The 27,626-nt window shown below is 42.8% G+C and overlaps 1 non-coding gene across 1 annotated transcript; it reads left to right on the top strand.

Moving 5' to 3' along the window:
* The first annotated feature begins 22,834 nt into the window (after positions 1-22,834).
* Positions 22,835-22,941, top strand: LOC136478741 (small nucleolar RNA R71). Its single transcript, XR_010764454.1, has one exon. It is a non-coding gene; the product is annotated as a small nucleolar RNA R71 (small nucleolar RNA).
* The last annotated feature ends 4,685 nt before the right edge of the window (positions 22,942-27,626 follow it).

The raw sequence follows: 27,626 nt of genomic DNA, 5'->3' as shown, positions 1-27,626 counted from the left end.
AGGGTTCGATCTTTCGATCTGAAGCTGGATCGGTGTGTCATTCTCCGCCACAACAATAGTTACCATCACCTGATAGAAGATCAGGATCCCCGTACCCATTATCTGGTAGGTATATCGGACACGTCTGGCATACGCAGAATAGAAACATTTTCTTTCTGTCCGTGGCCATACCGGACACATCCGGTAGGTGCAGGACAGAGACAATTAATCCGCTGTTTGTGATTCTTCGTTTAGCTCTAGTATTTCTTGTATACCTGCATCTCAACAAATGAATTGCTCTACTAGAGAGCCATTAAAAGCACCATATGGCAAAATAAAATACTTTTCAATTGAATCTAATTAGCCACTTTCAATATTTCACAAATAGACCTATTTGTGAGCCATTGAGCACAAAATATACAAAGTGGCTATCCTATAAGGTTTAGGTACTTGTTACCAATGGTGAGGATGAAGTAGATGATATATTCATTAAATTATCTTTGGGTCAACCATATAGGAGATTATGATAAGAATTGGTTGATAGATTGAGTGAATATTTTTAATTTGCTTACTCAACCACCCCGAAGCCTTCATCTCATCACCAAGTACCTACATCATTAACCTAAGCACACTTTGGTACCCAACTCTTGTTGGGTCCTTTTGGATTAGTCAATAAGTGCTTAGGTACCCAAATGGCTTTAGTACTAGTTTGTGGTGAACACATCACCTTGCTAGTGCTAATTTCATTTGTGGTCTACCTAAGCATATCATTATAAACAAATGTGTTCTGCTTAGGAGTGTTACCATTTGGGCATTCATAGCTTATATGCCCCTTTCTTCTACAAGCATAGCATATGCGGCCTTTGTTTGCTCTATGCTTATTTTGCTTGTATGGACATCTATCGACCTTGTGGCCCATCTCATTGCATCCATAGCATCTTCTTGTTGCAACTTGGGCTTCCTTTCTTGCCTCTTTGTACATTAGGCATTTCTTGGTAGGATGCCACAATTTCTTGCACATGAGATAAGCGCTTTGTCCATCACTTTTCTTTTGGTTGGCCAACTTGTTTGAGGCCTTTTGTTTGGCCGCTTCACACTTGTCGGCCCAACTCTTATGTGGACACATAGGCCACTCATGTCCATATAATCCACAACCATAGCATAACCTTTTTCATGTTTCTTGCTCTTGGTTGTGTTGGCCTTGCATGAAATGTGATTCTTTTGTTGGGCTTTGGAGGAAGCAAGGTTTGAACCCTTCTCAAGCTTCTTCACCATGTTATCACAGTTATCTTGAGAAGGTTGTGCTTTCTCCTTACCCTTCAACCGAATCCATCTTTCTTTAATCTTTCCACCTCTTCTTTGAGCTCTATGTTTTCTATGAGATTTAGCTCAATCGAAGATTGGCTTGCTTGAGGAGCACACTCATTAGTATAAGAAATATTTAATTGAGATGGTGTACTAGTGAGTGAATGTGTGAGAGGTTGAGAAAATTTTACCGATGTGATCACAACCTCATGAGCCACCTCAAGTATGATGCTTGATTCTACTACTTCCTCATGACAACACTTTAGATGAACATAGTTTGCTTGTAGCACATTATACTTGCTTGATAGTTCATCTAGCCTTGCCTTGAGCTCAAAGTTTTCCTTCTCTAGTTGTGAAACACTAGAAGAGGAGTTAGTAACTAAAGCATGCTCAATTGACAATTTTTCATACCTCTCATTGATTTCCTTTAGTTCTTCTAACTCGGAGATGAGAAACATTTCTTGCCGTTGAAGTGATTGCTCTTGCTTCTCATTCTCTTCCTCTAGCTCATCATTCTTCTCAACTAGCTTCATGAGGATGAGCTTGTCTTTGCTACTTAGATGATCAAGAGTGTAACTATCTTCAATTTCAATATCACTCTTCACTAGATCATCTATTTGTGCTATCTCCTTGGCTTGTTCTTTCTTGTTAGTCTTCTTGCTTTTCTTGGACATGAGACACAAGTGATGAGAATCATGAGATACTGAGGTTGACTCATCACTTGGTCGCCACCGGTCTTGAGCATCCTTGTAAACAGTTGCTTGCTACTCTGCTGCCTCGGCCATACCGGACATGTCCGGTATGTGTAGGCAGACAGCAGGTCATGCACTGCTTGCACTTCTTGCTCCGGTTCGGTGCTCTTGAGGTCTTGTGAGGCTTCTTCGCTACATGAAGACATAATGGACATACTTTTCATTGAATTGCACTCAATAGCATCATCACATTTGGATTTTCCATATAATTCAACAAGTCTAGTCCAAATGAGATGAGCACTCTCTGGGGGTGGTTGTCCATTAAAGATTGCCTCATCTTTAACCTCTGCACTCAATGTACTCAAAATGACAATAATAGCTTGAGCATTGAGTTGCACGCATATCTCTTCCTCTTTTGACAAATTTTTGTAGTTGCTCCAATCAACTATAGGAAGAGGTATGCTTGCATCCACAATATTCTCAATAAGAGGACTAATATTCCTAAAAGCATTGAGTACATGAATTGACCAAGGTAGAAAGTTTGAACCATCATTTTGGAGAAGCATCGGCTCCAACTCGATAGGCGTCGACATCCTTTTCTCATGGCGGTGAAGCTTTAGGTGAGTTCCTGCTCTGATACCACTTGAAAGGACATAGGATGCCGCCTAGAGGGGGGTGAATAGGCGTTTCTAAAAATTAACACCTTTAAATACAAAAGCGATTAGTAATGGGAGTTTCCAATGGAAACTCCAAATCAGAGTAATATCACCCCTCACAAGTTAGCCACATAGTATATAAAAGATACTAAATAAGTCTAGGAGCCACAACCCTGCTACACAATTATTAGTGCAGTGAATAGATAAAAATAGAGCAGGGGCCAATACCGGACATGTTCGGTTTAATCGAACACTGCAGACAATATCTGACACATCCGGTAGTTCTACCGGACATGTCCGATATACACGAGTTCTGCAGTGTGACCCCTAACATGCTCCTTTTGATTCCAAACTTCAGTCCAACCAGCAGGCACCCACTAAGGATTGTGCCACACACAGGTAACCTGCACAAGAGCTAGAGCAACACAAATATCAAAAGAAATGCGAATTGAGACACGATATTTGTTTTACCGAAGTTTAGACTCGTTCGTGTTCTACTCTCTGTTGAGGGGGCTATGGGTGACCCAGCAAAGGTCAGCCCTAGAGGGTACCACAAAGGTCACTCTAGCCAGAGTCTTTTCCAACTCCTTTCCCTCCTTCCACTAGTTGATTCCGAGGCGGCGAAATCGACCGTTACAGACTTTCCGAGGCACACCACAATCTCTTGGGTGCTCTTCGGCGACACCTAACCATCTAGGACCGAAGAGTCCAAGAGTAACAAATGTGAATCACGAGATTGACAATATGCACAAGTGCTCAAAGATTTGGCTTGCTCTCTTTTTCAACTTTCACTCAACCCACAATTGGATTTGGCAAATTGGATCAATCACTCACTAAGAGAGGGTTGGAGAGTGTTTGCAAGGCTCAAAAACGTGTATGTTTATCAGCAGAATCAGCAGCCTCCAAAGGTGGAGGCCAAGGGGTATTTATAGCCCCTTTGAAAAACTTATCGTTATGTAGCCATTGCCATACCGGACACGTCAGGTATTACTTGTACTTCACCAACAGTCACTGAGTTAGAGTATGCGAGGTGTCAGAACTCCCGACGCTTTCTAGGACTTCCGACTATCGGAACTCCCGACCAACTCAAGTCAGAACTCTCGACCCTCAGCTCATTTGAAAACTAGCTGTGGGGCTCTGGTCGGCAATACCGGACACGTCTGGTATGACCAGGATAGTGAAGCGCGAGACGTCGGAACTCCTGACGATTGCTAGAACTCCCGACCATCGGAACTCTCAATGAACCAACCCGAGAACACCAAGAATTTTACCGTGGCTGGGCAAATACCGGACACGTCCGGTATTGCCAGACCAGCAAAAACAAGTTATGTCTTTTGTCTCTCAAACACTCAAAACTCACATGGGTTGGCTTGAGCACTTATGAAACATTATCTATCAACATGTTGCATCCCTCTTAATAGTACGGCATTGCTGTTTACACCAAAATTTGGAAAGAAGAATGCGGGAATACGAAGGCTTTCAAATTGTGCCCATTAAGGAATCGATTGCATGAGGATCAATATCAGCTGATTCAGATACGACTCTAGAATTGGATCTCTTTGGATGTGAATCTGAGGGAGACCACTCGAGTAAGAGCTTAATGGGGCGGAAGATTTCCTAGGGTTAAAGCCTTGGCGATGGCGGCGTCGGCTGTTGAGATTTGCTCGAGGAAAAAAGGGGAAGCCAATAGGCCGAGTGAGACAGAAAGGATACTATTGGGACATTGTATAAGACTCGGCCTAGGAAGTCAGGACTCACGCGTATATCTCGGAGCAAAAATGGTTGCGGCGTGGTAAACGGATAAATAGGAATTTTGGAATAAAATCACTTTTATCCCAAAATTGGGGGGCATGTGTTTACACCAAAATTTGGAAAGAAGAACATGGGAATACAAAGGCTTCCAAATTGTGCCCATCAAGGAATTGATTGCATGAGGATCGATATCAGCTGATTCAGACATGACTCTAGAATTGTATCTCTTTGGATGACGTCAGCAGATAGCGATGATGAGCTACGGTTGGCACCAGGAAATTGCTCATCGGACTCTACAAAAAGGGAAAGATTAGGGTCCAAGTTATCTTAAATTAGGAATGTTTTCTTCTATAACAAAGATTGTAATGAGTCGTGCTCGAGTAGGATTCATGTTTAGGCTCCGGGTATAAATATCGGACCCCGGCTATTGTAAAGACACACAATCAATCAAATGCAAGTTACTTACTTTTTTTGGCTCCGGCCACCCCTTAGGAGTAGGAGTAGAGTAGATCTCGGTGAGTTCTTCAGCAAGTATGGCTGCATCGATCCGATCGACCTCCACTGCTTATCTATAAGTACCGTCATGGCTTATACTTCTGTTCGTACGGCTGCATCAATAGGTCGACCTCCACTGCGACTCTAGTATAAGCTAGTTATCGACTCTTGTCTAGTTCAAGTAAGGCTGCATCGATCTGGTCGACATCCACTGCTCGAACTAGATTAAGGCCAAGTTATCGGCTCTATCTAAGGGTGGCGTTCCTTCGGATAGATTCATTAAGTTACTGAGATTGCTTATTGCTTCTATTATTTATTTAATTACAGCAATATCACTTCGCTCGATTGGGATTGATCTAGATCGGCCTTATATCCTTTTTAACCCATCGTTTGTTAATATAAATTTGATCCAATCTACACTTTAAACGATGAGTTATGTTTTATCGGTCGTTTTATGTCAATCTTGATCGTGCATAGCGTGCGGTTAAAGCATGTCTGGTCTTGAGTAGATCTATTGACTAGCGAAAACCGTTCCATGGCCCGTTATCACGGCCTATGTGATTCTACCTCATACCCCACTGTTAGCACCATGGAGTGGGGATTGTTATTTGGTAGATCTGTTCCTGATAGGGCATGACCTTAACTGTGCGCTATGCCTAAATCGGCTGTTTTAGCTGATATCGAGTGCTTTCACAAATAGTTCACGTCACGAGACCATTGAAGTAAAGATAGGTTGAAAGATGTATTAGCCCCATGATCTTATTATTGTATTACGGTCTGCATGATTCTGCCTCTTGCCCCACTGATATTAGTAATAAGTTAGGGTCGTCGAATCTATTGTTGTTTCTATGGCCTGCATGATTCTGCCTCATGCCCCACTGGTCATAGCGATATATGAGATCTAATATGTTTGTTAGATTTATCTTTATTAAATGATTGAATGATGATGAGCTGTTTCTTTTATATAAAAGGGGTTCGGTTACTTGCAGTCATTGGCTTAACATAAATTAATCATTGTTGACATCATTTTGCCATTGACCAATATTTGTCTAAATAATGATATTCATCCTGAACGATAACCGATTCTTCTTACACAACCCCATGAGCTTTAACTAATTTATTCTTATGAATATGCTGGAATCGACTATTTAGAACATGTCAGTCGGTATCTTACACAGTTGGGCGAAGCATCTGTTGAAGAGGCCCATCGAGTTCATTTCTTCTCCCTATCCCTATCAAGGCCAGCCTTGACTTGGTTTTCATCACTGCCAGTCAACTCCATTGCCAATTGGGCTGACCTAGAGAAGAAGTTTCATACATATTTTTACACTAGGACTGGAGAAAAGAAGATTACCGACTTGACAACTATAAGACAGAAAACTAATGAATCGGGCACTTAGTTTCTTCAGAGGTTCCAAGAGACTAGAAACTTATGCTTCTCATTAAACTTGGCTGATGATCAGCTAGCTGCTTTAGCTGTTCAGGGAATGCTGCCAATGTGGAAAGAAAAGCTGCTAGGATAAGAATTTGACAACTTGGGTCAATTGGCGCAACAAGTGGCAGTTCTTAATAGCCAATTCCAGAGTATGCGCAGAGATACCCAATTCTAGAAAAGTACCACAGTGGCCGAGGCTTATAATCCATATTCAGTCGATGACGGCTATGAAGATGAAGAAGAAGAGGTTGCCGCGGCTGAATGAAATTGGGGCAAAAAGACAGTAATGGTGCCAAATCCTTGGGGAAGAGGAGTCAAGGAGAGCTATGACTTTGACGTCACAAAATTAGACAAGTTCTTTGATTTCTTGCTTGAGAAGGGACAGATCAAGTTGCCCAATAATCATGTTATGATGCCCCCTGATCAGTTGAAGAATAGGAAGTTATGTAAATTCCATAACGCTACTTCTCATTCCACTAATGAATGCAGAATTTTTCGGCAGCATATACAGAGGGCTATTCAGCAAGGAAGACTCAAATTTGATATGCCTCGGAAAAAGAAAGTTGATAATAATCCTTTCCCGAGAGATCAAAACATGGTCGATGCTAGGTTGCTCAAAGGAAAGACTAAGGTCCTAACATCAACCAAATCGAGAGAAGCTAGAACAGTCGATCCTGAGATGCAAATATCGGCTGATGAGTACAGAGAAATTAGAAGATGTCGCGACAAGCAAAAGAGCCAATATGAGCAGGGGGACGTCAAAAGATGGGGCTACAAAGTTGCGAGTTACATCTCGGATTCTATTGAATAAGTGGCAGCGGTAGAAAGAAAAGGATTATCAGCGTTGGTTAGAGGGTCAAGAATACCAGCGTCAACTGGAAAAAGAGAGGTATGAAAGGAAACAAGCCAAATCACATTGGAATTGTCCTTTCTTTAGACATTGCTGGAATGAAGGTTTGAAGTTGCCTACTAGACATGACTGTCCAGAATGCAGCGAGCAATATTGGGAATTCAGGCAATCTCAAACCAACCGCCGGTCTATCCATGCCCGAGATGAGTATCATCATGGTAACATGGATCGGTGCTTAAAAATAGAAGTGTTCATGATCGGCTTGAAAAGCGAGTTGTTGATCAAAACTAGGCTGATTATGGAGAAGAAAATAATGAAGAAGAATATGTTTGGTAGGAAGGCCAATGGTGTCTAGGAGGTTTGACAAGAAGCCAGAAGAGAAGGATGCAACGCCTAAGGAATAGAGAGTTGGAACAGGCTCAGGCGTCCGGTAAACATCAAGTATGGCGTGCTAAGCAAATAGCCGATAGAAGGCAACTATCGGCTAATATTCAAATGGCTTTTCTATTGCCATCAGAGTTCAGAGCTCCGGCAGATCAAGAAGTTTATTTGGATTTTGATGAATCGGAGTATGAGGAGATAGTTGCCAAGTTAACGATTATACAGCAAGCAATATTTGATAGACCAGTCAAGCATCGGCACCTAAAGGCTTTATATGTAAAAGGTTTGGTTGATGGGAAGCCAATGAACAAGATGTTGGTGGACGGAGGTGCTAATGGAGACGGGGATCCTGATCTTCCGTCAGGTTCAAGATAAACAACGATTTATTCGGAGAGCGACACACCGATCCGGCTTCAGATCACAAAGACCCAAACCCTGCAACGTTAGCACCACGTCTCCTCTGGTTATCAACCATGTCACAATCCGATTGACCTCGCCAAGAAGGCTAATCCCTGCTGCGAGTCGAAGAACACAAGCAAGAACAAGATAAAACACAACTCAATTGAAGTGACAATTGCAGATGAATGATTAAGCACTCGAAGTTGGGGTCTTGCAAACCGATAACGGCGACTGTTCAATGATAGATTGATCTAAAACAAAACTCAAACCCTAAAGTAGGTGGTGGCTACTGATTATATAGCCTAAGGGACGTCCAAGGATCCCTCTTCACGTCCTAAAGGTGTCCCAACACGTTATAAGGCCCAACGGCCCAAAAGACGACGACGCAGCGCTGTGATAGATTCTGGACGTCAACTTGTTTCGACGATTCCCATTGATTCTGATGGAATTTTGATGTGGGACCACTTCCATTGGTTTCCTTATGAAATTATCTTTCCATCCATATGTGGATCATCAAAAACGGAGTTCGGATGCGTCCTTGGCGTCTGTTTTATTGCAGACTGGTCCTGACGGCCGAGGCAGACTCGAACTCGGATTGGACTGGGCCTCTGGCTTGGCTTGGACGTCCTTGCTGGCCTCCTAAGGTGGTGGCCAAGGAGGAGTACGTCCAAGGCCATCTCTTAGGCATTCTCCATCTTCTTGGGGCGTGCTCCAACTTGGGCCTGGGTCCCAAGGATGTCTAACAAGCCCATGACGACAGTGTAGCTCCCAGCAGAAACAGCGACAGAATATCTTGATGGTTTGAAGGACTTGCTGATGTGATATTGAGATGATACCAGATCTATTTGAAATCTTATCAAACAAGCTTTCCATCAAGTGCTCATTGACCTCGATCGCACTCCAGATGGCTGAGTTATGGCCTTCCCAATGATGCACTGTCGAGCTGCCGATGAACCAAAAATTCAACTTTGATGAACTTGCACGTTGAGACATATTTGTACCTACATTCAAATAACGACATGTACATGTGGAACCAAGTGAATTGTACCAAAAATCACTATGCAAATGTAGGAACGAGCTCACCTTATAAACAATGGCCGTATCCGATGATGTCATGTCCTCATCATCCTCCCCTTCTTGACAACAAACCGTCCTCGGTTTGGGATTAGCTGAAGAAAACGTTGTTGGTAGTAGCCAACATTGCTCCCCTTCTTGAAATTTAACATGTTTCTTTATAACAAAACTAGGGGAACTCGACATGATAAGATTATAGCAATTGCAATCCTTTGGTTGATCATACTTTTGCACAATATATGGAGATTTCAGATTTGAACAAATATAGACACGATGCACCATATACTCTCCTTTACAATTATATTTTCCAATAAAATGATATGTACAAGTAGACAACCATGACAATTCAACACATTTAAGTTTCTCTTCTAAACTACTAAGAGCATATAAAGTATCAAACTCAATATAACCCAAAGTATTTGAAGAATACAATAATTTCTTTTCATCTTTTTCGGTAGCAATGGGAAGCAAATTTTTATGTTCAGCATAAGTAATTGGTTCCAAAGCCAAAGCATCATACTCATTCACTAGTTGTGGCATACATATAATAAAATCATTTTCACACAGCTCTTCTTTATCACTAGCATTATTAGAATAATTATTTTTTGACAAAGGCAATTCAGATTTAACATCCAATTCTTTCCTTTCATTAGCAACTCTATCTCTATTAGTTTGTGCATTTTCAGCATAGTTTAAAGTTTTACCAGACTCCAAAGTATGTGTGGGAGGTGGTGGTGGTGAAGTTGTTGTTGTAGTGGCGAAAGTAACCACTCGCCTTTTTATCGCAGTCTCAACCTTCGCAAATGGTTGCTCCACCCTTGCTAAAATCTGGTTGAGGTTGTCGCCACTGTTGGTATGGTTCTTTTGCTGACATTCCTGCAATTCTTTTTCTGCAAGCATAGCAAGCTGGAACAAATGTTTGAGAGTATAAAATTCTATATGGAAAACAATATCTTGTATTTCATGCCTCAAACCACCAAAAAACGAACAATGGTATCTTCCATGTCCTCTACTATCCCACAACGTATTGCACACTTTTGAAACTCTGTATAATATTCTTGGACAGACATATTACCCTGCTCTAAGCACTGCAATTTGTTATGCCATTCATGTTTATAAGAAGGAGGAATAAAACGATCACGCATAGCTATCTTAAGTTCTTCCCATGTACCAGGTAAAACATCCTCTGCAACTAGCCCATACCACCAAATAATGGCAAAGTCCTTAAACTCACTAGTAGCTTGTCGAACTCTATATTGCTCAGGTACAAGGTGGGCACTAAACTTTTGTTCTACCATTATCTCCCAATTAAGATATCCTTCAGCATCATAATGACCCGAAAAGGATGGTATGGTCAATTTACCTCTCATACCTTGATGATTATAGTCTATATGTGAGGGCTCATTGTTCTTTATTCGGTCCATCCTTGCAAACTTCTGGTCCATGATTTCCTGCAATTCACTCTTAAACAGAAACTCGTTGTTTGATATTGTTAGAAATTAATATAAATCCCCTATCAACTATTTATGGGTAAGTGGAATCACACTCTCACACGTCTTACCAAGTTCTTACAAGGTTCTTACCAACGCAAAGCAGTGGACGGTACAACCGGTGGCTGGTTTGTGATACCTGTGAGGGTGTGACACCAAGATTGCAAGGGTCTTTTTCTGTACCGGTCTAAAGTATATGTGGAGCTTGGGAGGCACGAAAAAGAACAAATATATATATGTGGCACACAAGTCAGTGACAGACAGCAATATTGAATAAATGTCTAGAGCACTTGTCCTAGTTGCTGGCCTATACGTGTTCCTATCACCAGTTGTGATAAACAAGAGAGGAAACAAGGATGAAAGGAAACAAGTATCAAAGGTAGCAACGGATGTGAACAAGGCAAAAGGTATCACAAACAATAGAGCTATTGAGTGTTCCTTATGTGCTCCTTTTCGATATCTTCTATTCTCTTTTACTATTTTTTTCTTTTATTTTTTTGTCCAATCTTTTTTTTTTCTTGCTTTTGCTCTTTTTATATTTTTTTCTCAGCAAGGAGCACACAAGAATAAACCACAAAAAATTTGAGCTCAATTGAATAAAAGATGTGGCCTATAGAAAAATTAGGACTGTGCTCTAAAAAGCATACCAAAACTTGTGGGCCTAGAAACTCAATTTTTCTAATCGAATTTCACAAATCTAATTTTTGCGAACCCAGCTATGCTGGGATGAAATAGATCTAAAATTTTCTGGCGTTCTCCGTAGATATAAAATTTTCCCCGTTTCGAGTTCGGATGCAAAAGTTATGACTGTTTTAAGGAAGCTGCTTGAATAAGGGTTTTAGTGGACACAAGATGCAAACCGATGGTGATACGGAATAGCGGCGGGTGGAGGGATCAACACAAACTAGAAAAGAACACAATTTAAACCAGCAACAAGACTTTGACCTAGGACACAAACTCAACAACGGAATCTGAAACTGAAATATGCAAAGGCTACGGCGCGGAAGGTTCTAGGATAGGAAATAAAAGTATGGCACTGGACTATAGGATGAATGCGAAACTCTCAAACTAGGGAATAAAAGTGAACCTAACGGTATACCTCCAGATGGCTGAGTTATGGCCTTCCTAATGATGCACTGTCGAGCTACCGATGAACCAAAAATTCAACTTTGATGAACTTGCACGTTGAGACATATTTGTACCTACATTCAAATAACGACATGTACATGTGGAACCAAGTGAATTGTACCAAAAATCACTATGCAAATGTAGGAACGAGCTCACCTTATAAACAATGGCCGTATCCGATGGTGTCATGTCCTCATCAGGTGCTTCTGTTAATCTCATGCCTTACACCACTTTTCGTGAACTTGGCAAGGGACCAGGAGATCTGATTGAAACCGACATGATGCTTAAGGACTTTGGGGGTAATGCGTCTAAGACCCAGGGGGCAATAAATGTCAAACTGACAATCGGGAGTAAGACTCTGCTCACCATGTTCTTCGTCATCGATGGAAAAAGGTTATACAGTTTACTCCTTGGTCGTGATTGGGTTCATGCAAACTGTTGTGTGCCATCGACCATGCATCAGTGTTTAATTCAGTGGCATGGAGATGACGTCGAAGTGGTTCGCGCTGATGAATCTGTGAGTATCGCAACAGCCGATCCAGTTTTTTGGGAACTAGGAGACTTCGAATGCTTTTCTGGCAAAATATGGGAAGGAGGCTTCATTAAAATCAGCAATGAAAGCCAACAGCCGATGCAAGCAATCGGCTCTGAGAGTTTGTTTTAGTAAATAGTCATGACTCCACGTCGGCCATTGGATTAAGGAAGAATAAGCACTGGTCCTAGAGATGGGCTTAGGCTGACATATGTGAACACTAAGTCAACTCATAAGTGCAATTCAGAGTTGATAGATCTATTAAAGGAAGTTCTATTTCGCTTAATGGGATGCTTGACCTGGATTGATCGATCGTTTAACCTTTGGTATGAAAAGTTCTATGGCAAAAAATATTTAAAGGGATATTATCCTAGCATTTGATCAACACTTGATAGCCGATTCATTTAGTCATCGGCTCTAATAGCCGGTACCAGAAAGGTATCGCATCTAGTTCAAAAAATGAAAAGTCCTCAAAGACATAAAAGCCGCTACGATATGTATCGCCTCTAGAGCAAGAAATAAAAACAAAGACAGTCATACACAAGGGCATCGCACTAAGACACGTCCATAGAAGAGCAAAAGATTTCATTTGTTTGCCCTAAGTACAATCTAATTGAAGACCTTGTTCACCACATCCTGAGTGGATGTGATGTCCACGATGGCCTCCGCCACTACGATGAATTCTTACATCAGGTCCCCATACTCCTCGGGGCCATCGCCCATTGGGAAGCCAGTCTCCATGGCATGGAGCTCATACTCTGTCTGGACTTGCGCCACGGTCAGTGCCACCGACGCACCATGACGAATGCCGTGGAGGGTGATCTCCTGAACATGGGCTGGGATGTCTCGGAGGCGAGCGTTGATGAGGGGACCACGAGCGTTGATGGCGTCCACGGCCGCGCTCGCCACCAGTTGGAGAGACTCTGACTGCACCGTCAGGGCTAGCGATCACAGAAAATAGAAGAACTATCAAGATAAAGATAGTGGAAACCAGAATAGAAGCGTTCATGGAACTCATCTTACTTGCCATCGCGGCGTCAGACTCAGCCAGCCACGCTTGAACAGCACGGGCCTCCTCCTCGGTCGCATTAAGGGCCGCTTGGAAGACCCCAAGATGGATCTCAAGCTGTCCATTTTTCTGGATCGCCTCAAAATAGCGGTCCTCAGCCGCCCTCCATTCTTAGAAGAAGCACCAGGCATCATCGCCGTTATACGAATTGGAAGAATCTGACAATGAAGCCGGCGCGGAAGATGTAGCATTAGAGGGCTTGCTAGCCCTAGGGAGGGGACGAAGACTGTCATTCACGATGAACCTATAGGTGAGCCAGAATAGATCATCATCATGAATAGAGGATGTCAATCTTACCTCATGCGTCGGAGGCGCTGATTCATCAGCATGTTCTCCTTTAGAACCTCCTCCACCACGCGCTTGCCGCGGCTCTCCTTACCAGCCATGAAGTTGATCGAATCTATAGGAAGGGAGGAAGGCCGCTATAGAGTATGCAGGGGCGGAAGAGTGCAAAGAAATAGGAGCGGTTTCAAGTGTAGATTGTTCGAGGCCAGAGCCCTCGGCCGGTATTTGAAGCCACGAAGTGAAGAGGTGGACGCCTCGGGAAGTGCAAAAGGCAACCGCAATTAATAGAAGGTGAAGCACCACCTCACTAATACCGAAGAAAATACGGCGCCAGGTGTCTAAAGACAGAAGATCAAAGGGTTCTCTTAATAAAGGCCATGTTTTCAGACCTACACGGGATTAAGATCGGGAGTCTGTAATCGATTATTTTCAAAATCGGCTCTTTAGCCGAAACAAGGAGAAACACAGTGAGACCATTGGTTCTACATAAGACATACGTTGATTCATGAATTACAAGTCTAGAACATCCTAGATTGCTTTCAACACTTCTAGCTGAATAGCATCAGCTTCTGTGATCTGTTGTTTGTCTTCTTTGGCTGATCCAGGAATGCTCTCGAGGCTACTTTGGATGGCTCTGCCTTCTCTAACTTTGGCCAACAGTTCCTGTTTCTTTTGTTGAATGGCATCAGGTATTTGAGCCTGGATGGACTTATGACAATCGATGGTAGCCTTCATGTTTCCCTGCTCCTTCTCAAGTTCTGCATGCCTGGTTTCCAGTCGAGACAATTTTGGGTCAACACTGAGGGAGGAGTTCTTCAAGTGATCAATCGACTATGATAGTTCTTTAGCCTCTTGCCTGTTCGAGTTCCCCTTGGCCAATAGAGTTTCACGATCAAACAGATTCCTCTGAGCCTGTTTCACCTTTAGGACCTGATCTTCAAAGATAGAAAAAGGAGGCAAGACTCTGGAGAGGGCTAGGGATGGATTGCCCTTGATGGCCAAGAAGACTTTATGCATTGGATCAGTGTCTTGGACCAAATCGGCTATAGTATTCTCAAACATTGGCAAAACATCTCTTAGCTGGTTTTTGGTCACTTCTGTTAAGGTTTCCTTGGAGGAGGTGGCTGACGAACTGATTTCATCTTCATCAAAATACTCCTCTAGATTGAAAGAGTAACTCATGGCTAGAAGATTGAGTGCCAGTGTATGAGGAAATCTTGATTAGGAGGCTTAAATCAATTTATAACAAATGGATGGCAAAGAGGATACAGTACCTTCTCTACAGTAGCCTCAATCTGAAAAGGAGGAACAGCTGATGATGCACCAATAGCATCTGGTTGAATCGGCTCTAAGCTTTCAACATTGGTATCTACAATGTCAAATTTTAGTTCATAATTATTGTAGAAGATTAAAGGGGACATCTAACTTCCTTACCATCAGTTGCATGCTGAGCTGGGGAATCAATAGGATCACCTTTGACGCCAACAGGATCATTAAGTGGACTGTCAGGCTCCTGCTCTTGCGTGGGTGTTTTCTCAGGAAGTATCTAGCATGGCAAGAGTCCAGGTGAAGGATGGAAACCGAGTAAATCAAAAAGTCAAAGGAAATACTCTGACAAGCATCAAGGATAAAACTCACATTTTCTGTTGTTATGGAAGCGTCGGTTGTTTCAACCAAAATTGGCTCCTTTTGAGGATCAGCCGATGAGTGTTCAGTTGGTGTTGAGTCAAACGCCTAGGATAGCAGGCCGCACCTAGAGCGGGTTGGGACGCAATGCTCGATAACTGTGAAGGAACGGGATCAGCAGTTGAACAACATTTTGAGAAGGAAATGAATTGTTTTACCTGAGCAGCTAACGGTCTTGTTCTATGGAGCCTCTTACCAGTAGTGGTTTTCTAGGCTGTCCCTTGAGCCGCCTTGCGCTTTGAAGAATGTTATGTTACAATGGTGGAAGCAACAAGAGTTTTCATAAAATTCTTCAGTGAAGGCGCAGCCAATCCCATTCTTGAAACTAGGCATGGAGGCTGGTAATCTATAGGACGCCCCTTCCTATCCAAGCTCAGAGGATCAAATCTAGCATCCTAAAAAACTCGATTAGAACAGTTGGCAGAGGAAGTCATCAAGTGGTTTTCCTGAAAAGGAATGGCAAGTTACCTCTCTGTCAGTAGCAAATTCTCCATCTAGAGCTATACACAAAGGGTGAACCAACCCACAGAAAAGATGAGAGTGCCATTCTTGCCACTAGGAGTCAAAGAGAGTGAAAGAGAAGCTGACTCTAACCCAGTCATGCAAACAAAGAGAAGGAAGATCTGACCCCAGCTGGAAAACTCTGGAGACTTCTAGTACTTCACTGATGTCTTCTCTTGGCTTTAGTATGTTTTTGAAGAACAACTCAGGGGGAAGTTGACCAAAACCAAATTGGCGAGCCACAAGGGACGGATGATAAAACTCATAAGTTGGAAGATTACCTGGAAGGAAGGAGCCTGTAGCCATTTTGCCATGACCATGGTGAAATTCGGCTAGAAGAACGCAGGGCTTGATTAAGGAATTAAAGATTGCAGTTGCTGCCTCGTCAGAACAGCCAGATTCAAATCGGAAGTTGAATGGGAAGATCAGCTCATCATTCTCATCCTCGTTATATGGTAGCCAAGTCAGGATGCCTGCATCGAACCCTCTGTAAAACTTTTTGAAGAGATGGCCAATATCGATATCGATTGTTATGGCCGATGCAGCTTCACCATAGCTTGTACACTGATGGGTTCTTCCTTCTTCACCTCTATATTCCTCATCAAAGTTGGAGGAAGGGAAACTCAGGTTTCTGAGATCAAGCCTTACAATCTTGTGCATGTACCACTATTTGCCTAAACGGCCATTTAGCCCGTCTAAACACCGTGTAAACGCTACACGGTGATGCGCCGTTTCCATTTAATCACCCGTTTACCCCGTTTAATTGGCCGTTTAGTCTGTTTAATGGGCCGTTTTGCCCGAATAATGGCTAAACGGTAGGTGACTGACTGTTTACCATTTAGCGTTTAGGAAAACACAGGCATGTACAGATTAAACCACAGTTGTATCAACCACCAGGGGCCATTGATAGCATACACTAGTTCATTCTTCAATAACTGGGCAGATACCTGGTACATCCGATGATAAGCGGCTCCTAACAGATACTTCCCGAGAGGGATATCCTTGCCTACTGCTAGGTGCTCGGCCATAAGTTTATGATTATAAGTCAGGCCACAAGATGACCCACAGAAGACGAATCTCTTAAGCCACATGTTCAGGAAGGCTACATATTCCCTTTCACTAACATTGGATTCGTCTCCGATATGGTTCAAAATGTAACTGGCCCACCCTATGTAGTCTGATATCTTGGCTAATTTCTTGGACCCAGCACTCAAGTACTCATAAGGCTGCATTGATCCAGTGATTCTGAGGCCGGTCAACATGTATACATCGGCCAGAGTAATGGTCATTGGACCATGACCAAATACAAAAGCATTAAGGGCATTGGACCAGAAATAAGATGCAGAAATTAAGAGTGAATCATTCCTCTCCATCCCGAACAATGAGAGTGTCAAGCATTGATTCAAATCATAAAGTTCCCAATCTCCACCCTTTTTCTCAGATACCCTACGGAACCAATTTCTCCATCCCTTAGGCATTTTGGGCCAATTTCTGAAGGGAGTTTTGGTATTCCAAGAGGACAAATCCACTGCAAACTGTTTGAAGGGGATTTGGTTAGTTTCTTGATGGATAAAATCAGATGGATCAGGATCACCCATAGGCTCGAGAAAATAAGCATTGGGAATAACAGCTGATGGAATCAAGATTTCATTCCTCATTTCCAAGAAATCGGATAAAATAAGTTTGAGGACAAAAGAAATACAGGGTAGCGACCGACTGTTTGAGAATGGGAATTTGAAAACATACCTTGGGGACGTGGTCGATGGTCGCCATTACCACCGAAATGAATGTGAATCTGAGGGATACCACTCGAGTAAGAGCTTAACGGGGCGGAAGATTTCCTAGGGTTAAAGCCTTGGCGATGGCGGCGTCGGCTGTTGAGATTTGCTCGAGGAAAAAAGGGGAAAGCCAACAGGCCGAGTGAGCCAGAAAGGATACTATTGGGACATTGTATAAGACTCGGCCTGGGAAGTCAGGACTCGCGCGTATATCTCGGAGCAAAAATGGTTGCGGCGTGGTAAACGGATAAATAGGAATTTTGGAATAAAATCACTTTTATCCCAAAATTGGGGGGCATGTGTTTACACCAAAATTTGGAAAGAAGAACGTGAGAATACAAAGGCTTCCAAATTGTGCCCATCAAGGAATTGATTGCATGAGGATCGATATCAGCTGATTCAGACATGACTCTAGAATTGGATCTCTTTGGATGACGTCAGCAGATAGCGATGATGAGCTACGGTTGGCACCAGGAAATTGCGTATCGGACTCTACAAAAAGGGAAAGATTAGGGTCCAAGTTATCTTAAATTAGGAATTTTTTCTTCTATGACAAAGATTGTAACGAGTTGTGCTCGAGTAGGATTCATGTTTAGGCTCCGAGTATAAATATCGGACCCCGGCTTTTGTAAAGACACACAATCAATCAAATACAGGTTACTTTTTTGGCCTTACTTTTTTTGGCTCCGGCCACCCCTTAGGAGTAGGAGTAGAGTAGATCTCGGTGATTTCTTCAGCAAGTACGGCTGCATCGATCCGATCGACCTCCACTGCTTATCTATAAGTATCGTCATGGCTTATACTTCTGTTCGTACCATCATGGCTGTTGAGAGTTGCTACTATATTGATTGCATTTCAAAGATGCCATGATTATAACAAAGTTTTATTCCTTGATTTGAATAAATCGGCATTTTATCCACCCATTATTATCTTGTCACCTATGGAGCTTTTTAACTTTCTCCAAGTCTTGGGTGGTTGCAAGATAGAACGGTTTTCACAGAATTGCTTATCTTTGTCTTTGATCAACTTTCTTTCCAGAGGTTTTGAAAATTTTTGCAAAGTAAAAGCAAGTTCCTCAAATAATGCACTTGATCGCTCAAAGTGTATTTGATCCTTACCAAAGGCTTTTGAAATTGCCTTTCTTTTCATCCTACCATCTAAGAAGGCTTATCTAGAGCTTTGGGTAGGTATGAAAGTGAGGCATACTTGCATCACAGTTACTACTAAGTCAAAAACCGAACCGCAAGGAGATGCAAGTCATACACTTTGATCAAGAAGTGCAAGTGTGTGGAATCTAAACTTTTTGGAATTTTTGAACTCCTTTGCTGTGCTTCTCTCTCTTTTGCTTTGTATTTTGAGGAGTATGGGCTATCTTTATTCTCTCGGATGGGTGTCAAAGCACCCATTGTTTTTCACTCTTTTTTCTCTCATGTTCTTTGGCATGGATTTTTCTTTTCTTCTTCTTTCTTTTTTTCCCTCATGCTTTTTGGCATGGGTTTTTCTCTTTTTTTTATTTTCTTTTCTTTCTTTTTGCATAGCCCATACTTTCTTTTGGCAAAAGATTTTCAAAGAGAGAGATGCATAACATAGTGAGCGGAGTTTTATTTGGTGGATAAAATGGCATGTTTTTGCGTAACTCTTAGTGTAAGAGTCAGCATTTGTATTTGTGGGTGTACGTGAATCTTGATCATCGGTGCATGACGAGAATCTCAACAAGGGTCACAAACAATTTGACAAAGCTCAACATGAATACAAGTAGCATATGAGTGTAGGTTTTTAAATGTAAAACATCATATGGCCTTGGTAGGATATATCATCATTGAGGAACTTTTGAATTTTATCATTTTGAAAATAAAAACTCTAGATGTCAAGTTTGTCTTAGAACAAAGTCATAGCAAATTATGTTTATACCATATCATATTGAGCAACTACTTAGACTAGATCAAGTATTTGCTTCCCACAAGTTTCAAGTTTTTAGGATGAGTCATAGATAAACTCAAATCTTGGGGAAATCTAAGTTATAAACTAGGCATAGATGAAATATAAGATAGAGCAACTATTCATCATTTCAACAAAGATTAAACTAAATATGCTTACAACACATATATGGAGTGGAATAAATATTTTTGGTCTTTTTTAGCATATTTCATTTTTTGTTTTGTTTTTATCATGTTTTGATTTTTTTTCAACGCAAAGTACGAAAATTAAATATGAAATGCAATTTGAAATTTAAAAAAATGCAAGATACAAGTTACCTCTAGGGTGGGGGTCCTCCCCCAAGCTAGCTCGAGGCCTATGGTCTAGGGTTATATCCCTAGGACTGCCAGTATGCCATGTTGTAGTCGTACTGTTGTTTCAGTAGCGCATTCATTCGCTCTTGTTGTTGTTGCTGCTGCTGCTGCCACTGCAGCTGTTGGTCGTGCCACTGCGCCGTATCCTGCATGTGAGTGTTAAGAGTATGTTGCATTTCCCCTATGCGGATTTCCAATCCTCCAAGGCGATTGTTGATGCTGCCCAGTCCGAAGATAGACTGTCGTGGCTGGACAGGTGGAGGTAGCCCCTCGGAGTCGGAGGAATGGTCCAGCTGCCACCTTCGGCTTTGCTACCACTCGTTGTCACTTGCTTGCTGCCATCCCCCGTCGCCGTGTTGTTGCAGGGTTTGGTCGTCCCAACCTGGCTAGTACCCGGGGATAAATCTAGGCACTTGCCTAGTTGGAAACCACCCCTCCTTGAATATTTGAGGTGCGATATGCGATTGCGGCTGCTAGGAGCTTCCCGCTTCATCTCTAGCCCTGCTCCTTGTCCTCCTGCTAGAAGAAACACTTCGGCGAGCTTCCTCTTGTGATACAAGAGGAAAGGTTAGCTCCCGGCAATTATACAAATTGAGTTTCGGGTTAGGTAATGGGAACTCATTTGTATATCCGGGGAAGAAATATATGAGATTACCAGCATCATCAGATTTTAATGTGTGCCCTTGTTTCAAGAATTGATCATCTATGATGATGTGTGGAGTGGAAATGTAGACAACATTTTGATTCTCCAATGCACCAACATAGGTAGCGATATGAGTTACAAGGGATGTGCACAAAATAGATGTGGAAACCTTTAATGTTTCTAACTAGTGTTTAAACATTTCTTTAATAGGAGCAACTTTGATTTGATGAACCATAGCATAGAGCAAGCGTAATTCATCATTGCGAACAAAGTGGATGTCTTGGCTAGGGAATAAAGTCATAGCAATCCAACGGTGCATGAGCCTCAAAGTAGGATGATGAATTTGCATATTACGAGGTTGAAATTTACCAATTATAGATTGGTCTGATATCTCCTTCCAAAACTTATGACGATTGAAATTTTTGAGGGAGTTATCAAGCTCAACTAAACATTTCTTATGGAAGCCTATATGCAAGCTAAGATCTTTCCATGGCACAAAATATTCAATTTCGAAAAGATGGAAAGTAATGCCATTATCAACTTCTTGCAAGGAGCATAAAAATTGGATGGTTAGAAGGCGAGATCCTTCCTCCCAAATGGGAGGAACATTCTCCCAACCGACCGTCTTCCAAATAGTGTAGAACTCGGCATCCATACCTACTTTCTCGAGGAGGTCGAGGTCATATGCCGGCGTGTGGAGGAACTCACGATCTTTGATGAGGGCGTACGCTTGCATCTCCTGTTCTCCTAGGTTGAAGTAGGGTGAGTCATCTACCACCTCCATCGGCTCCATTTGGCCTCCTGTTGGCGTGGCTTGTTCTTCATGCACCGGGCTCTCTTCATGGTCGGTGGAGTGATGCATGCTTGAGCTTCCACGGGAGTGCTATGAGATTGACCCCGTGACCTTCTTCACCACACTAGAAATCTTCTTCCCTAGCTTATTCATGGCAAAACAACAATGCAAATAAGAACATGAGCACGGGTTATGTGAGCAAAATAAAATTGATGAACTCGAGAGCTTGCTTAGCACTTGAAAGTAGAATTTTTCTGCAGAGGTTCCTTGCACTAAAACTTTGTGGAAAATGCCAGAATGAAAATTAGAGCAAGAGAGTTTGAGAGAGATGAAAATGTGGAGAGGAAAGGGTGAGGAGTGCTCCACCTGGCCTCTCCCTTTTATAGCCGGCCAGCAACCGACCTAGGAGGGGAGGGGCAACGGCTAGGAGCCACTCCGAGGTGGTAGCGCGCTAGCGGAGCCAAGCGCGGTGCGGGTGCACCCACGCCCCTAGTGGGCCCACTACTGCTCCCCTTTGGCAGGTAGCTCCAACGGCTAGATTCAAACTCATGACCATTGGGTGTTGGCTCTGATTCGCAACGATCAGCTCGAAAATGATTTTCCCACAAAGTTTTATTATGTTTTTAATTTTTATAAATAATAGGAAAATGATAATTGGCAAAGTTAAAAGTTGTTATTCAGAAAAGGAATTTATATGAATTTTTTGAGAAATTTTATTTTATGTATTTTTAATAATTCAAAAATTGATTTATTTTGAAAAAGTAGAAATTTGATTATATTTTTTTAGAAAGGGATATCTACCGATTACCTTCGGCGGGGGCTCACCTTTTTATAGTCCGCTGAGCAGGACTCTTCCTCCTTTAAATGTCTGCAGTTGCATGAACATTCTCCGGAGAAGTCTCGGGTTGCCCCGGGATTTTCCCCGAATGGTTGACAGGTATAGCGGCGGCAATTTGAGCTAATTGACTTTCTATCATTTTATTAAAGCTCAATTTATTCTTAACAGAGGAAGCTAAGTTTTCAATTCTAGAATTAACATTTTCAAGCCTTTTATCATTATATGCCAACTTTTTAGTGAGATTTTTGTTTATTTTAGCTTGGCCTAAAACTAAGTCTTTCAAAGAAGGTTGATTCGAATTGTAATTTGAGTTAAAGTTCGAATTACCTCCTTAAAATGGCGGGCACGACTGATTGTTCCACCCGTTATTACCTCCTTGTTGGCGGAACCCGTTGTTGATGTATGCAGCGTCTTCGCGGGTCTTGGGGCAGTCATTCCCCAAGTGGCCAACTTCTCCACAGACCTCGCATGTCATATGCGAGTCCATGGCCTTGACGGTGTATGTTGCTTCCTTTTCGGCGGCACGTTCATCAAGTCTTTTCATTAAGAGGTCTATTTTTGTGGCAAGCATATCCGTCTCCTTCATGGTATGCATGCCTTTTTGTGTTTTGGTGTTAGCCCTCTCTTCTCCCCACCCTTGGTTTGTCACCATTTTGTTGATCAGAGTCGTAGCTCCATCGGTGGTGAGTGAGAGAAAGGCTCCTCCAGCAGCGACATCAATGTGGCCCCTCGACATGGGTGTCAACCCATTGTAGAAGTTTTGGAGGATCAGACACTTCTCCATCCCATGGTGCGGGCAGGCCAGGATGTATTCCTGAAGCCTTTCCCATGCCTCAGGAATGGACTCGTTGTTTACTTGCTGGAAGTTTGAAATTCTTCCCCTCAGGGCATTGGTTTTGCTCATGGGGAAAATCTTTGCGAGGAATGTCGTGGAACACTTCGTCCATGTGTCAATAGCTTCCTGGTCCTGGTAGAACCATTGCTTCGCCTTCCCCACGAGGGAGAAGGGAAACAGGCAGAAACGGATGACCTCGGGTGCGACGTCTTTTATGATGATCATGTCGCACAATTCTAGGAAGTGTTGAAGATGCGCATTGGCATCCTCGCTTGGCAAGCCGTAGAACGGGCTTGCCTGCACCATCATGTTCAAGCCGGTGCGAAGCTCAAAGTTCTTGTCCCTGATGTTGACAGCAGGCCCGGTGGGCACGTTGGCAACAGCAGGGATGAAGTAGTCACGGAGGGTCTTGCCGGCCATAGCATGAGTAGCGGAGGTGTGGGGATGACTGGTTCAGCTGTCGACGGAGTAGGAGAAGAAGAAGCGGTATGAGACCGGTTCTTCCTTAGGAGTGCCTCTGGATTAGCGATGAAGTTTTCCAGCAGGGAGAAACCAGACATACACTATCCTATTTTCAATCATAACAGAAGAAAATAGCAGACATTAGCCAGTATGAGCAATGGCTACTATACATGCATATTATGTGAAACTATGTCAATAGCAAAGGTATATGTGTGTATAAACATATAGTTTTCTCCTTTTTGGACTTATATTGGTGGTTAGATTTTGTCGATAAGAACCGCCAACAAGGTGCTGACGGTGATGACCCCGTGCAGGTGTTGACACAAAATGTGACGCACTGTGTCTCACACACAGCAAGCCGGAAAGCGTGGCTTCAATTGGGTTCCCGGGTGCTCTGTGATCCGGAAGCGTGCCAGTCAGTTTGACCTAAAAACTAACAAGGGATAAAACAATTAAATGTCAAACCGGAACATGTCGGGTGAGACCAGACAGTTCCACATATACGGCCCTGAAGCCACTTACGACGACATACAACTATAGGAAGCTGTCTGCCAACAAGTTTATACACCATTCGGCTAATCGTAAGATGAACACACGTAAAGATCCGATTGCTGAACGCATATGCATAGGAAGACATGTTTGAACAAGTGAAATTAATTATGAGTTAATGCATAACCAAGCTCGGCAGTCCAGCCGAATTGGGGTCCATGAAGAAGGAACGTGCAAATAAAAACGATTAAACTAATCTAAAACCTACATCTGCCGCACGACACCTGGTTTCGTTAAAGCTTAAACGTGATTAACATGCATGAACCCGCGACATGTGACAATCTAGATTAAAATAATTCAGCCATTATGAGCATGTTATCTATTTGCAAAGGTAATATGAAAAAGCAATGATCGTTGAAGCACGAATAAAACCATAAGAGAGAGAGAGCCGAACAATATCAATCTAGATTGGGCAGAAGTGTGTTACAAATATATAAAATGTTTAAAACATGCAACACTGGATAACTTAATGAATCTATTTAGATTTGCCATATCTAATAGAGCCGATAACTATCTTGCTTTCACTAAGCATATTGAGCAAACGCCTGCCGCACGGTATCTACTCATAAACAAAGCATAAGCAAAGACTTCTTGATTGTCAAGCAAAGATCCGTTGCACGACCATTGAAAACAAACAAGACTACTTGCATCACGTCTAAATCCACCGCATGATATTAAACATGATAACAAGGTTGTCGGAACTTACGGAGGTCGACGGATCGATGACTCCTCTCGAAGAACTCGACGACACGACAAAAGGACTCGAAAGTTGGCACGGGGCCGGTTGTATTGATTTGGTTGTGAACCTCTATTACAATGGTCGAGGGTCAATATTTATACCCTAGACAAAACACGAGTCCTAGAAGACTATGATTTACAAAGGAACTTTTAAACAAACTTGGAAACTTACGATTCCTTACCCTAAACTCTCAGAGTCCTTTATTATTACAACTTTCATCTTTTCGATCGGCTTCGCCTGCCATCTTCTGTTTTCCCGAATGGAGTCACCGCCTTCTGGAGTAACCGACCGCACAAGCATTCAGCTGACCGCTTGTTTTGTTTGCCGAATACCCTTCTTCCTGCATGCGGGTCCACCTGTCACCCTCTAGAATCGACCAAAATCCAGTGTTAACACATGCCCCCTCAATTTCGAGATAAAAGTTGATTTATTCTGAAATTGACCACAAGCTCCTTCTTCCTCCTAGGTCAGCACCGTTCAACACCGCCTCCACTGCCCAAAAATTCAAGCTTTCAGCGCAACCTCGGACCTACTTCGAATCTTCAATGGCGACCCAGGATGAAATCCCAGAGGTAAACTTTACTTATATTCGGCAATTTTCATTTGATCCTCCCGTTCCTCCTTTGGCTTATTCCTCTCTGATTTCAATCACCTTCTAAAGGAATACAAGAACCAGATTTTGATTCCCTATGCTGCCAACCTCGACTCCTATTTCCTCAGCCCAATGGGAAATCCTGACCCTTCTGAAATTATCGAGAAAGAAACCCAAAGAATCCCTTTCAAATCTGGGATCATCTCGCCAAACCGATGGCCAAACACGTTCAAGAATTGGCCATTTCCCCCAATCGCCGGATGGCGGAATTAGTACAGGAGAATGCTGGAGAAAAGCAGCAGCCACTGGGAAAGTCAAGACATCAGTCATTGTCTGGAATTATCCTTAGCAGAAACACCCAAAAACGATTCCCTTTTGATAGCAGCTTCCCATTTTTGGTCTGACACTATTAATGCCTTCATCTTTGGTCATGGTATGATGACCATCACTCTAGCCGACGTGTTCTCACATCCGTCTCCTCCACTTCCTTCGTTCGATTCATTCCAGAAGAAAACCCTAACCTCCACCAAAGCAAATGGCGAACAGTGGCGACCGTGGCAAGCGTCCTGCCGACGGGGAGGCTGAAGGAAGTAGAGCATCGCGCTGCCGGCATCGTGGGTACGATTCGGCTTTTTGCCCCTTGCAACTTTCTTGTTCATCTCTTAGCTTCGATTTTTTCTTCCTCATTCATCAGGATAAGGGTCATCAGCTCCAGCCAATATCATCTCCTTCCTCCGGCGACAGCAGCTCAACCGGGAACTCCATCATCCGGCTCTTCCAGCTCTTCAAGCTCCTATCATTCCAATCCTTGGGGCCCGGCGGAACCAGCAGATGCACACCATCCATACTCTCACGAGGAGGCGCTCAAGTTTCGCCAGGAGAGGGACGAAGCCCGGGAGGAGCTAGGCGACGTCTCCAAGAAATTCGGCATTGATCAAGCCGAATGGGAGGACCAGCGGAAGCAACTCTGCGACGCCATCACCGGTTTGATATCTTCATTTGGTTTTATCATTCTGGCTTCCCTTGCTTGCCGACCCATTTTTTTTTTCTTTTCTGCCTAGCTCTTTCTGCGGAGAATGACCGCCTGAAGGCGGCGGCGAACAAGATTGCCGACAAGGTGAATGCCCAGGGGGAGACATCCGAGGCACGCCTTGATGCTGTGGACGGCCGCATTGATCAGGCCGTCATCCAAGGTGTGCACCTTGGCGCTTCTCTCGGGCTGGCGGCAATGACCTCCCAAACCAACGAGGACTACTCCTTCCAGCCAGTTGGCTTCGTTGGAGGACGCCCGGACGAGATCGACGACATCGATGAGCGTCTGGAGGCCTACGATGATCATGCCGCTGCCCTTGCCGAATCCACAAACCCCCAGTCCGTCCTCAACAAGTTATTTGAGGAGTAGTTTGTATTAGGATGGACTTCTATAAATAATCTCGTCTTTTGGAATAATACTTATTTCTTTTATTCTTTTCGGTAAAATTCTGCCTACGACTGTCAGAAAAATGTTGAAAACAACCCAGTCTTGCATAAACATTCTTGTGCTAGAGGCGATGCAAACTGCATCGGCTATTTTGTGCTAAAGGCGATATGAACAATATCGGCTATTCTCAGTCTTATATCTGATTTTTAGGCTAAAGGCGATTTTCTCTTTATCGGCTTTTCTGATCTACATTCATGAACCAACCTCAACACTGGGGTAGTATTTCTTAAGAAATCTTCCATTGATAGCTCTGGTAAACTCTTCTCCAAATAAAGTCCTCAATATGTATGCATTGCCAGGTACACATTCTACTATTCGGAAAGGACCTTCCCAACTTGGAGACCATTTGTCGAACGCCCTATCCTTTGTTCCAACTGGCAATATAGTTTTCCAAACCAAGTCTCCTTCTGCGAACTGCTTCAGCCTAACCCTTTTGTTATAATACTTGGCGACGCGTATTTTATTTTTTTTCAATATTTTCCAATGCCTTGAGACGAATCAAATGTAAATCTTCCAATTCATCTATCATCAGATTCTTATAATCTTCTTCTGCCAATTCTTTCTATAACACAACTCGCCTTGAATCTGACCGTAATTCCCATGGTAATACAGCATGATGCCCATAAACCAGTTCATAGGGAGACGTTTGAGTGGACCCATGACAAGCCATTCGGTAAGCCCACAATGCTTCATTAAGAACCAAGTGCCATCTCCTTGGTTTTTCATCAATCTTCTTCTGGATGATTTTAATCATAATCTTATTTGATGCTTCTGCCTGACCATTAGCTTGTGCATAATAAGGAGAAGAATTATACAACTTAATCCCCATATCTTTGGCAAAATCACAGAATTCTGAAGAAGTAAACTGAGTTCCTTGATCAGTTGTTATAGTTTGAGGAATCCCAAATCTGTGAATT

The sequence above is a fragment of the Miscanthus floridulus genome, chromosome 8, assembly GCF_019320115.1.
Source record: "Miscanthus floridulus cultivar M001 chromosome 8, ASM1932011v1, whole genome shotgun sequence".
Classification (NCBI taxonomy): domain Eukaryota; kingdom Viridiplantae; phylum Streptophyta; class Magnoliopsida; order Poales; family Poaceae; genus Miscanthus; species Miscanthus floridulus.
Note: the sequence above shows the minus strand (reverse complement) of the source record. Positions and strands in the feature narration are given on the sequence as shown.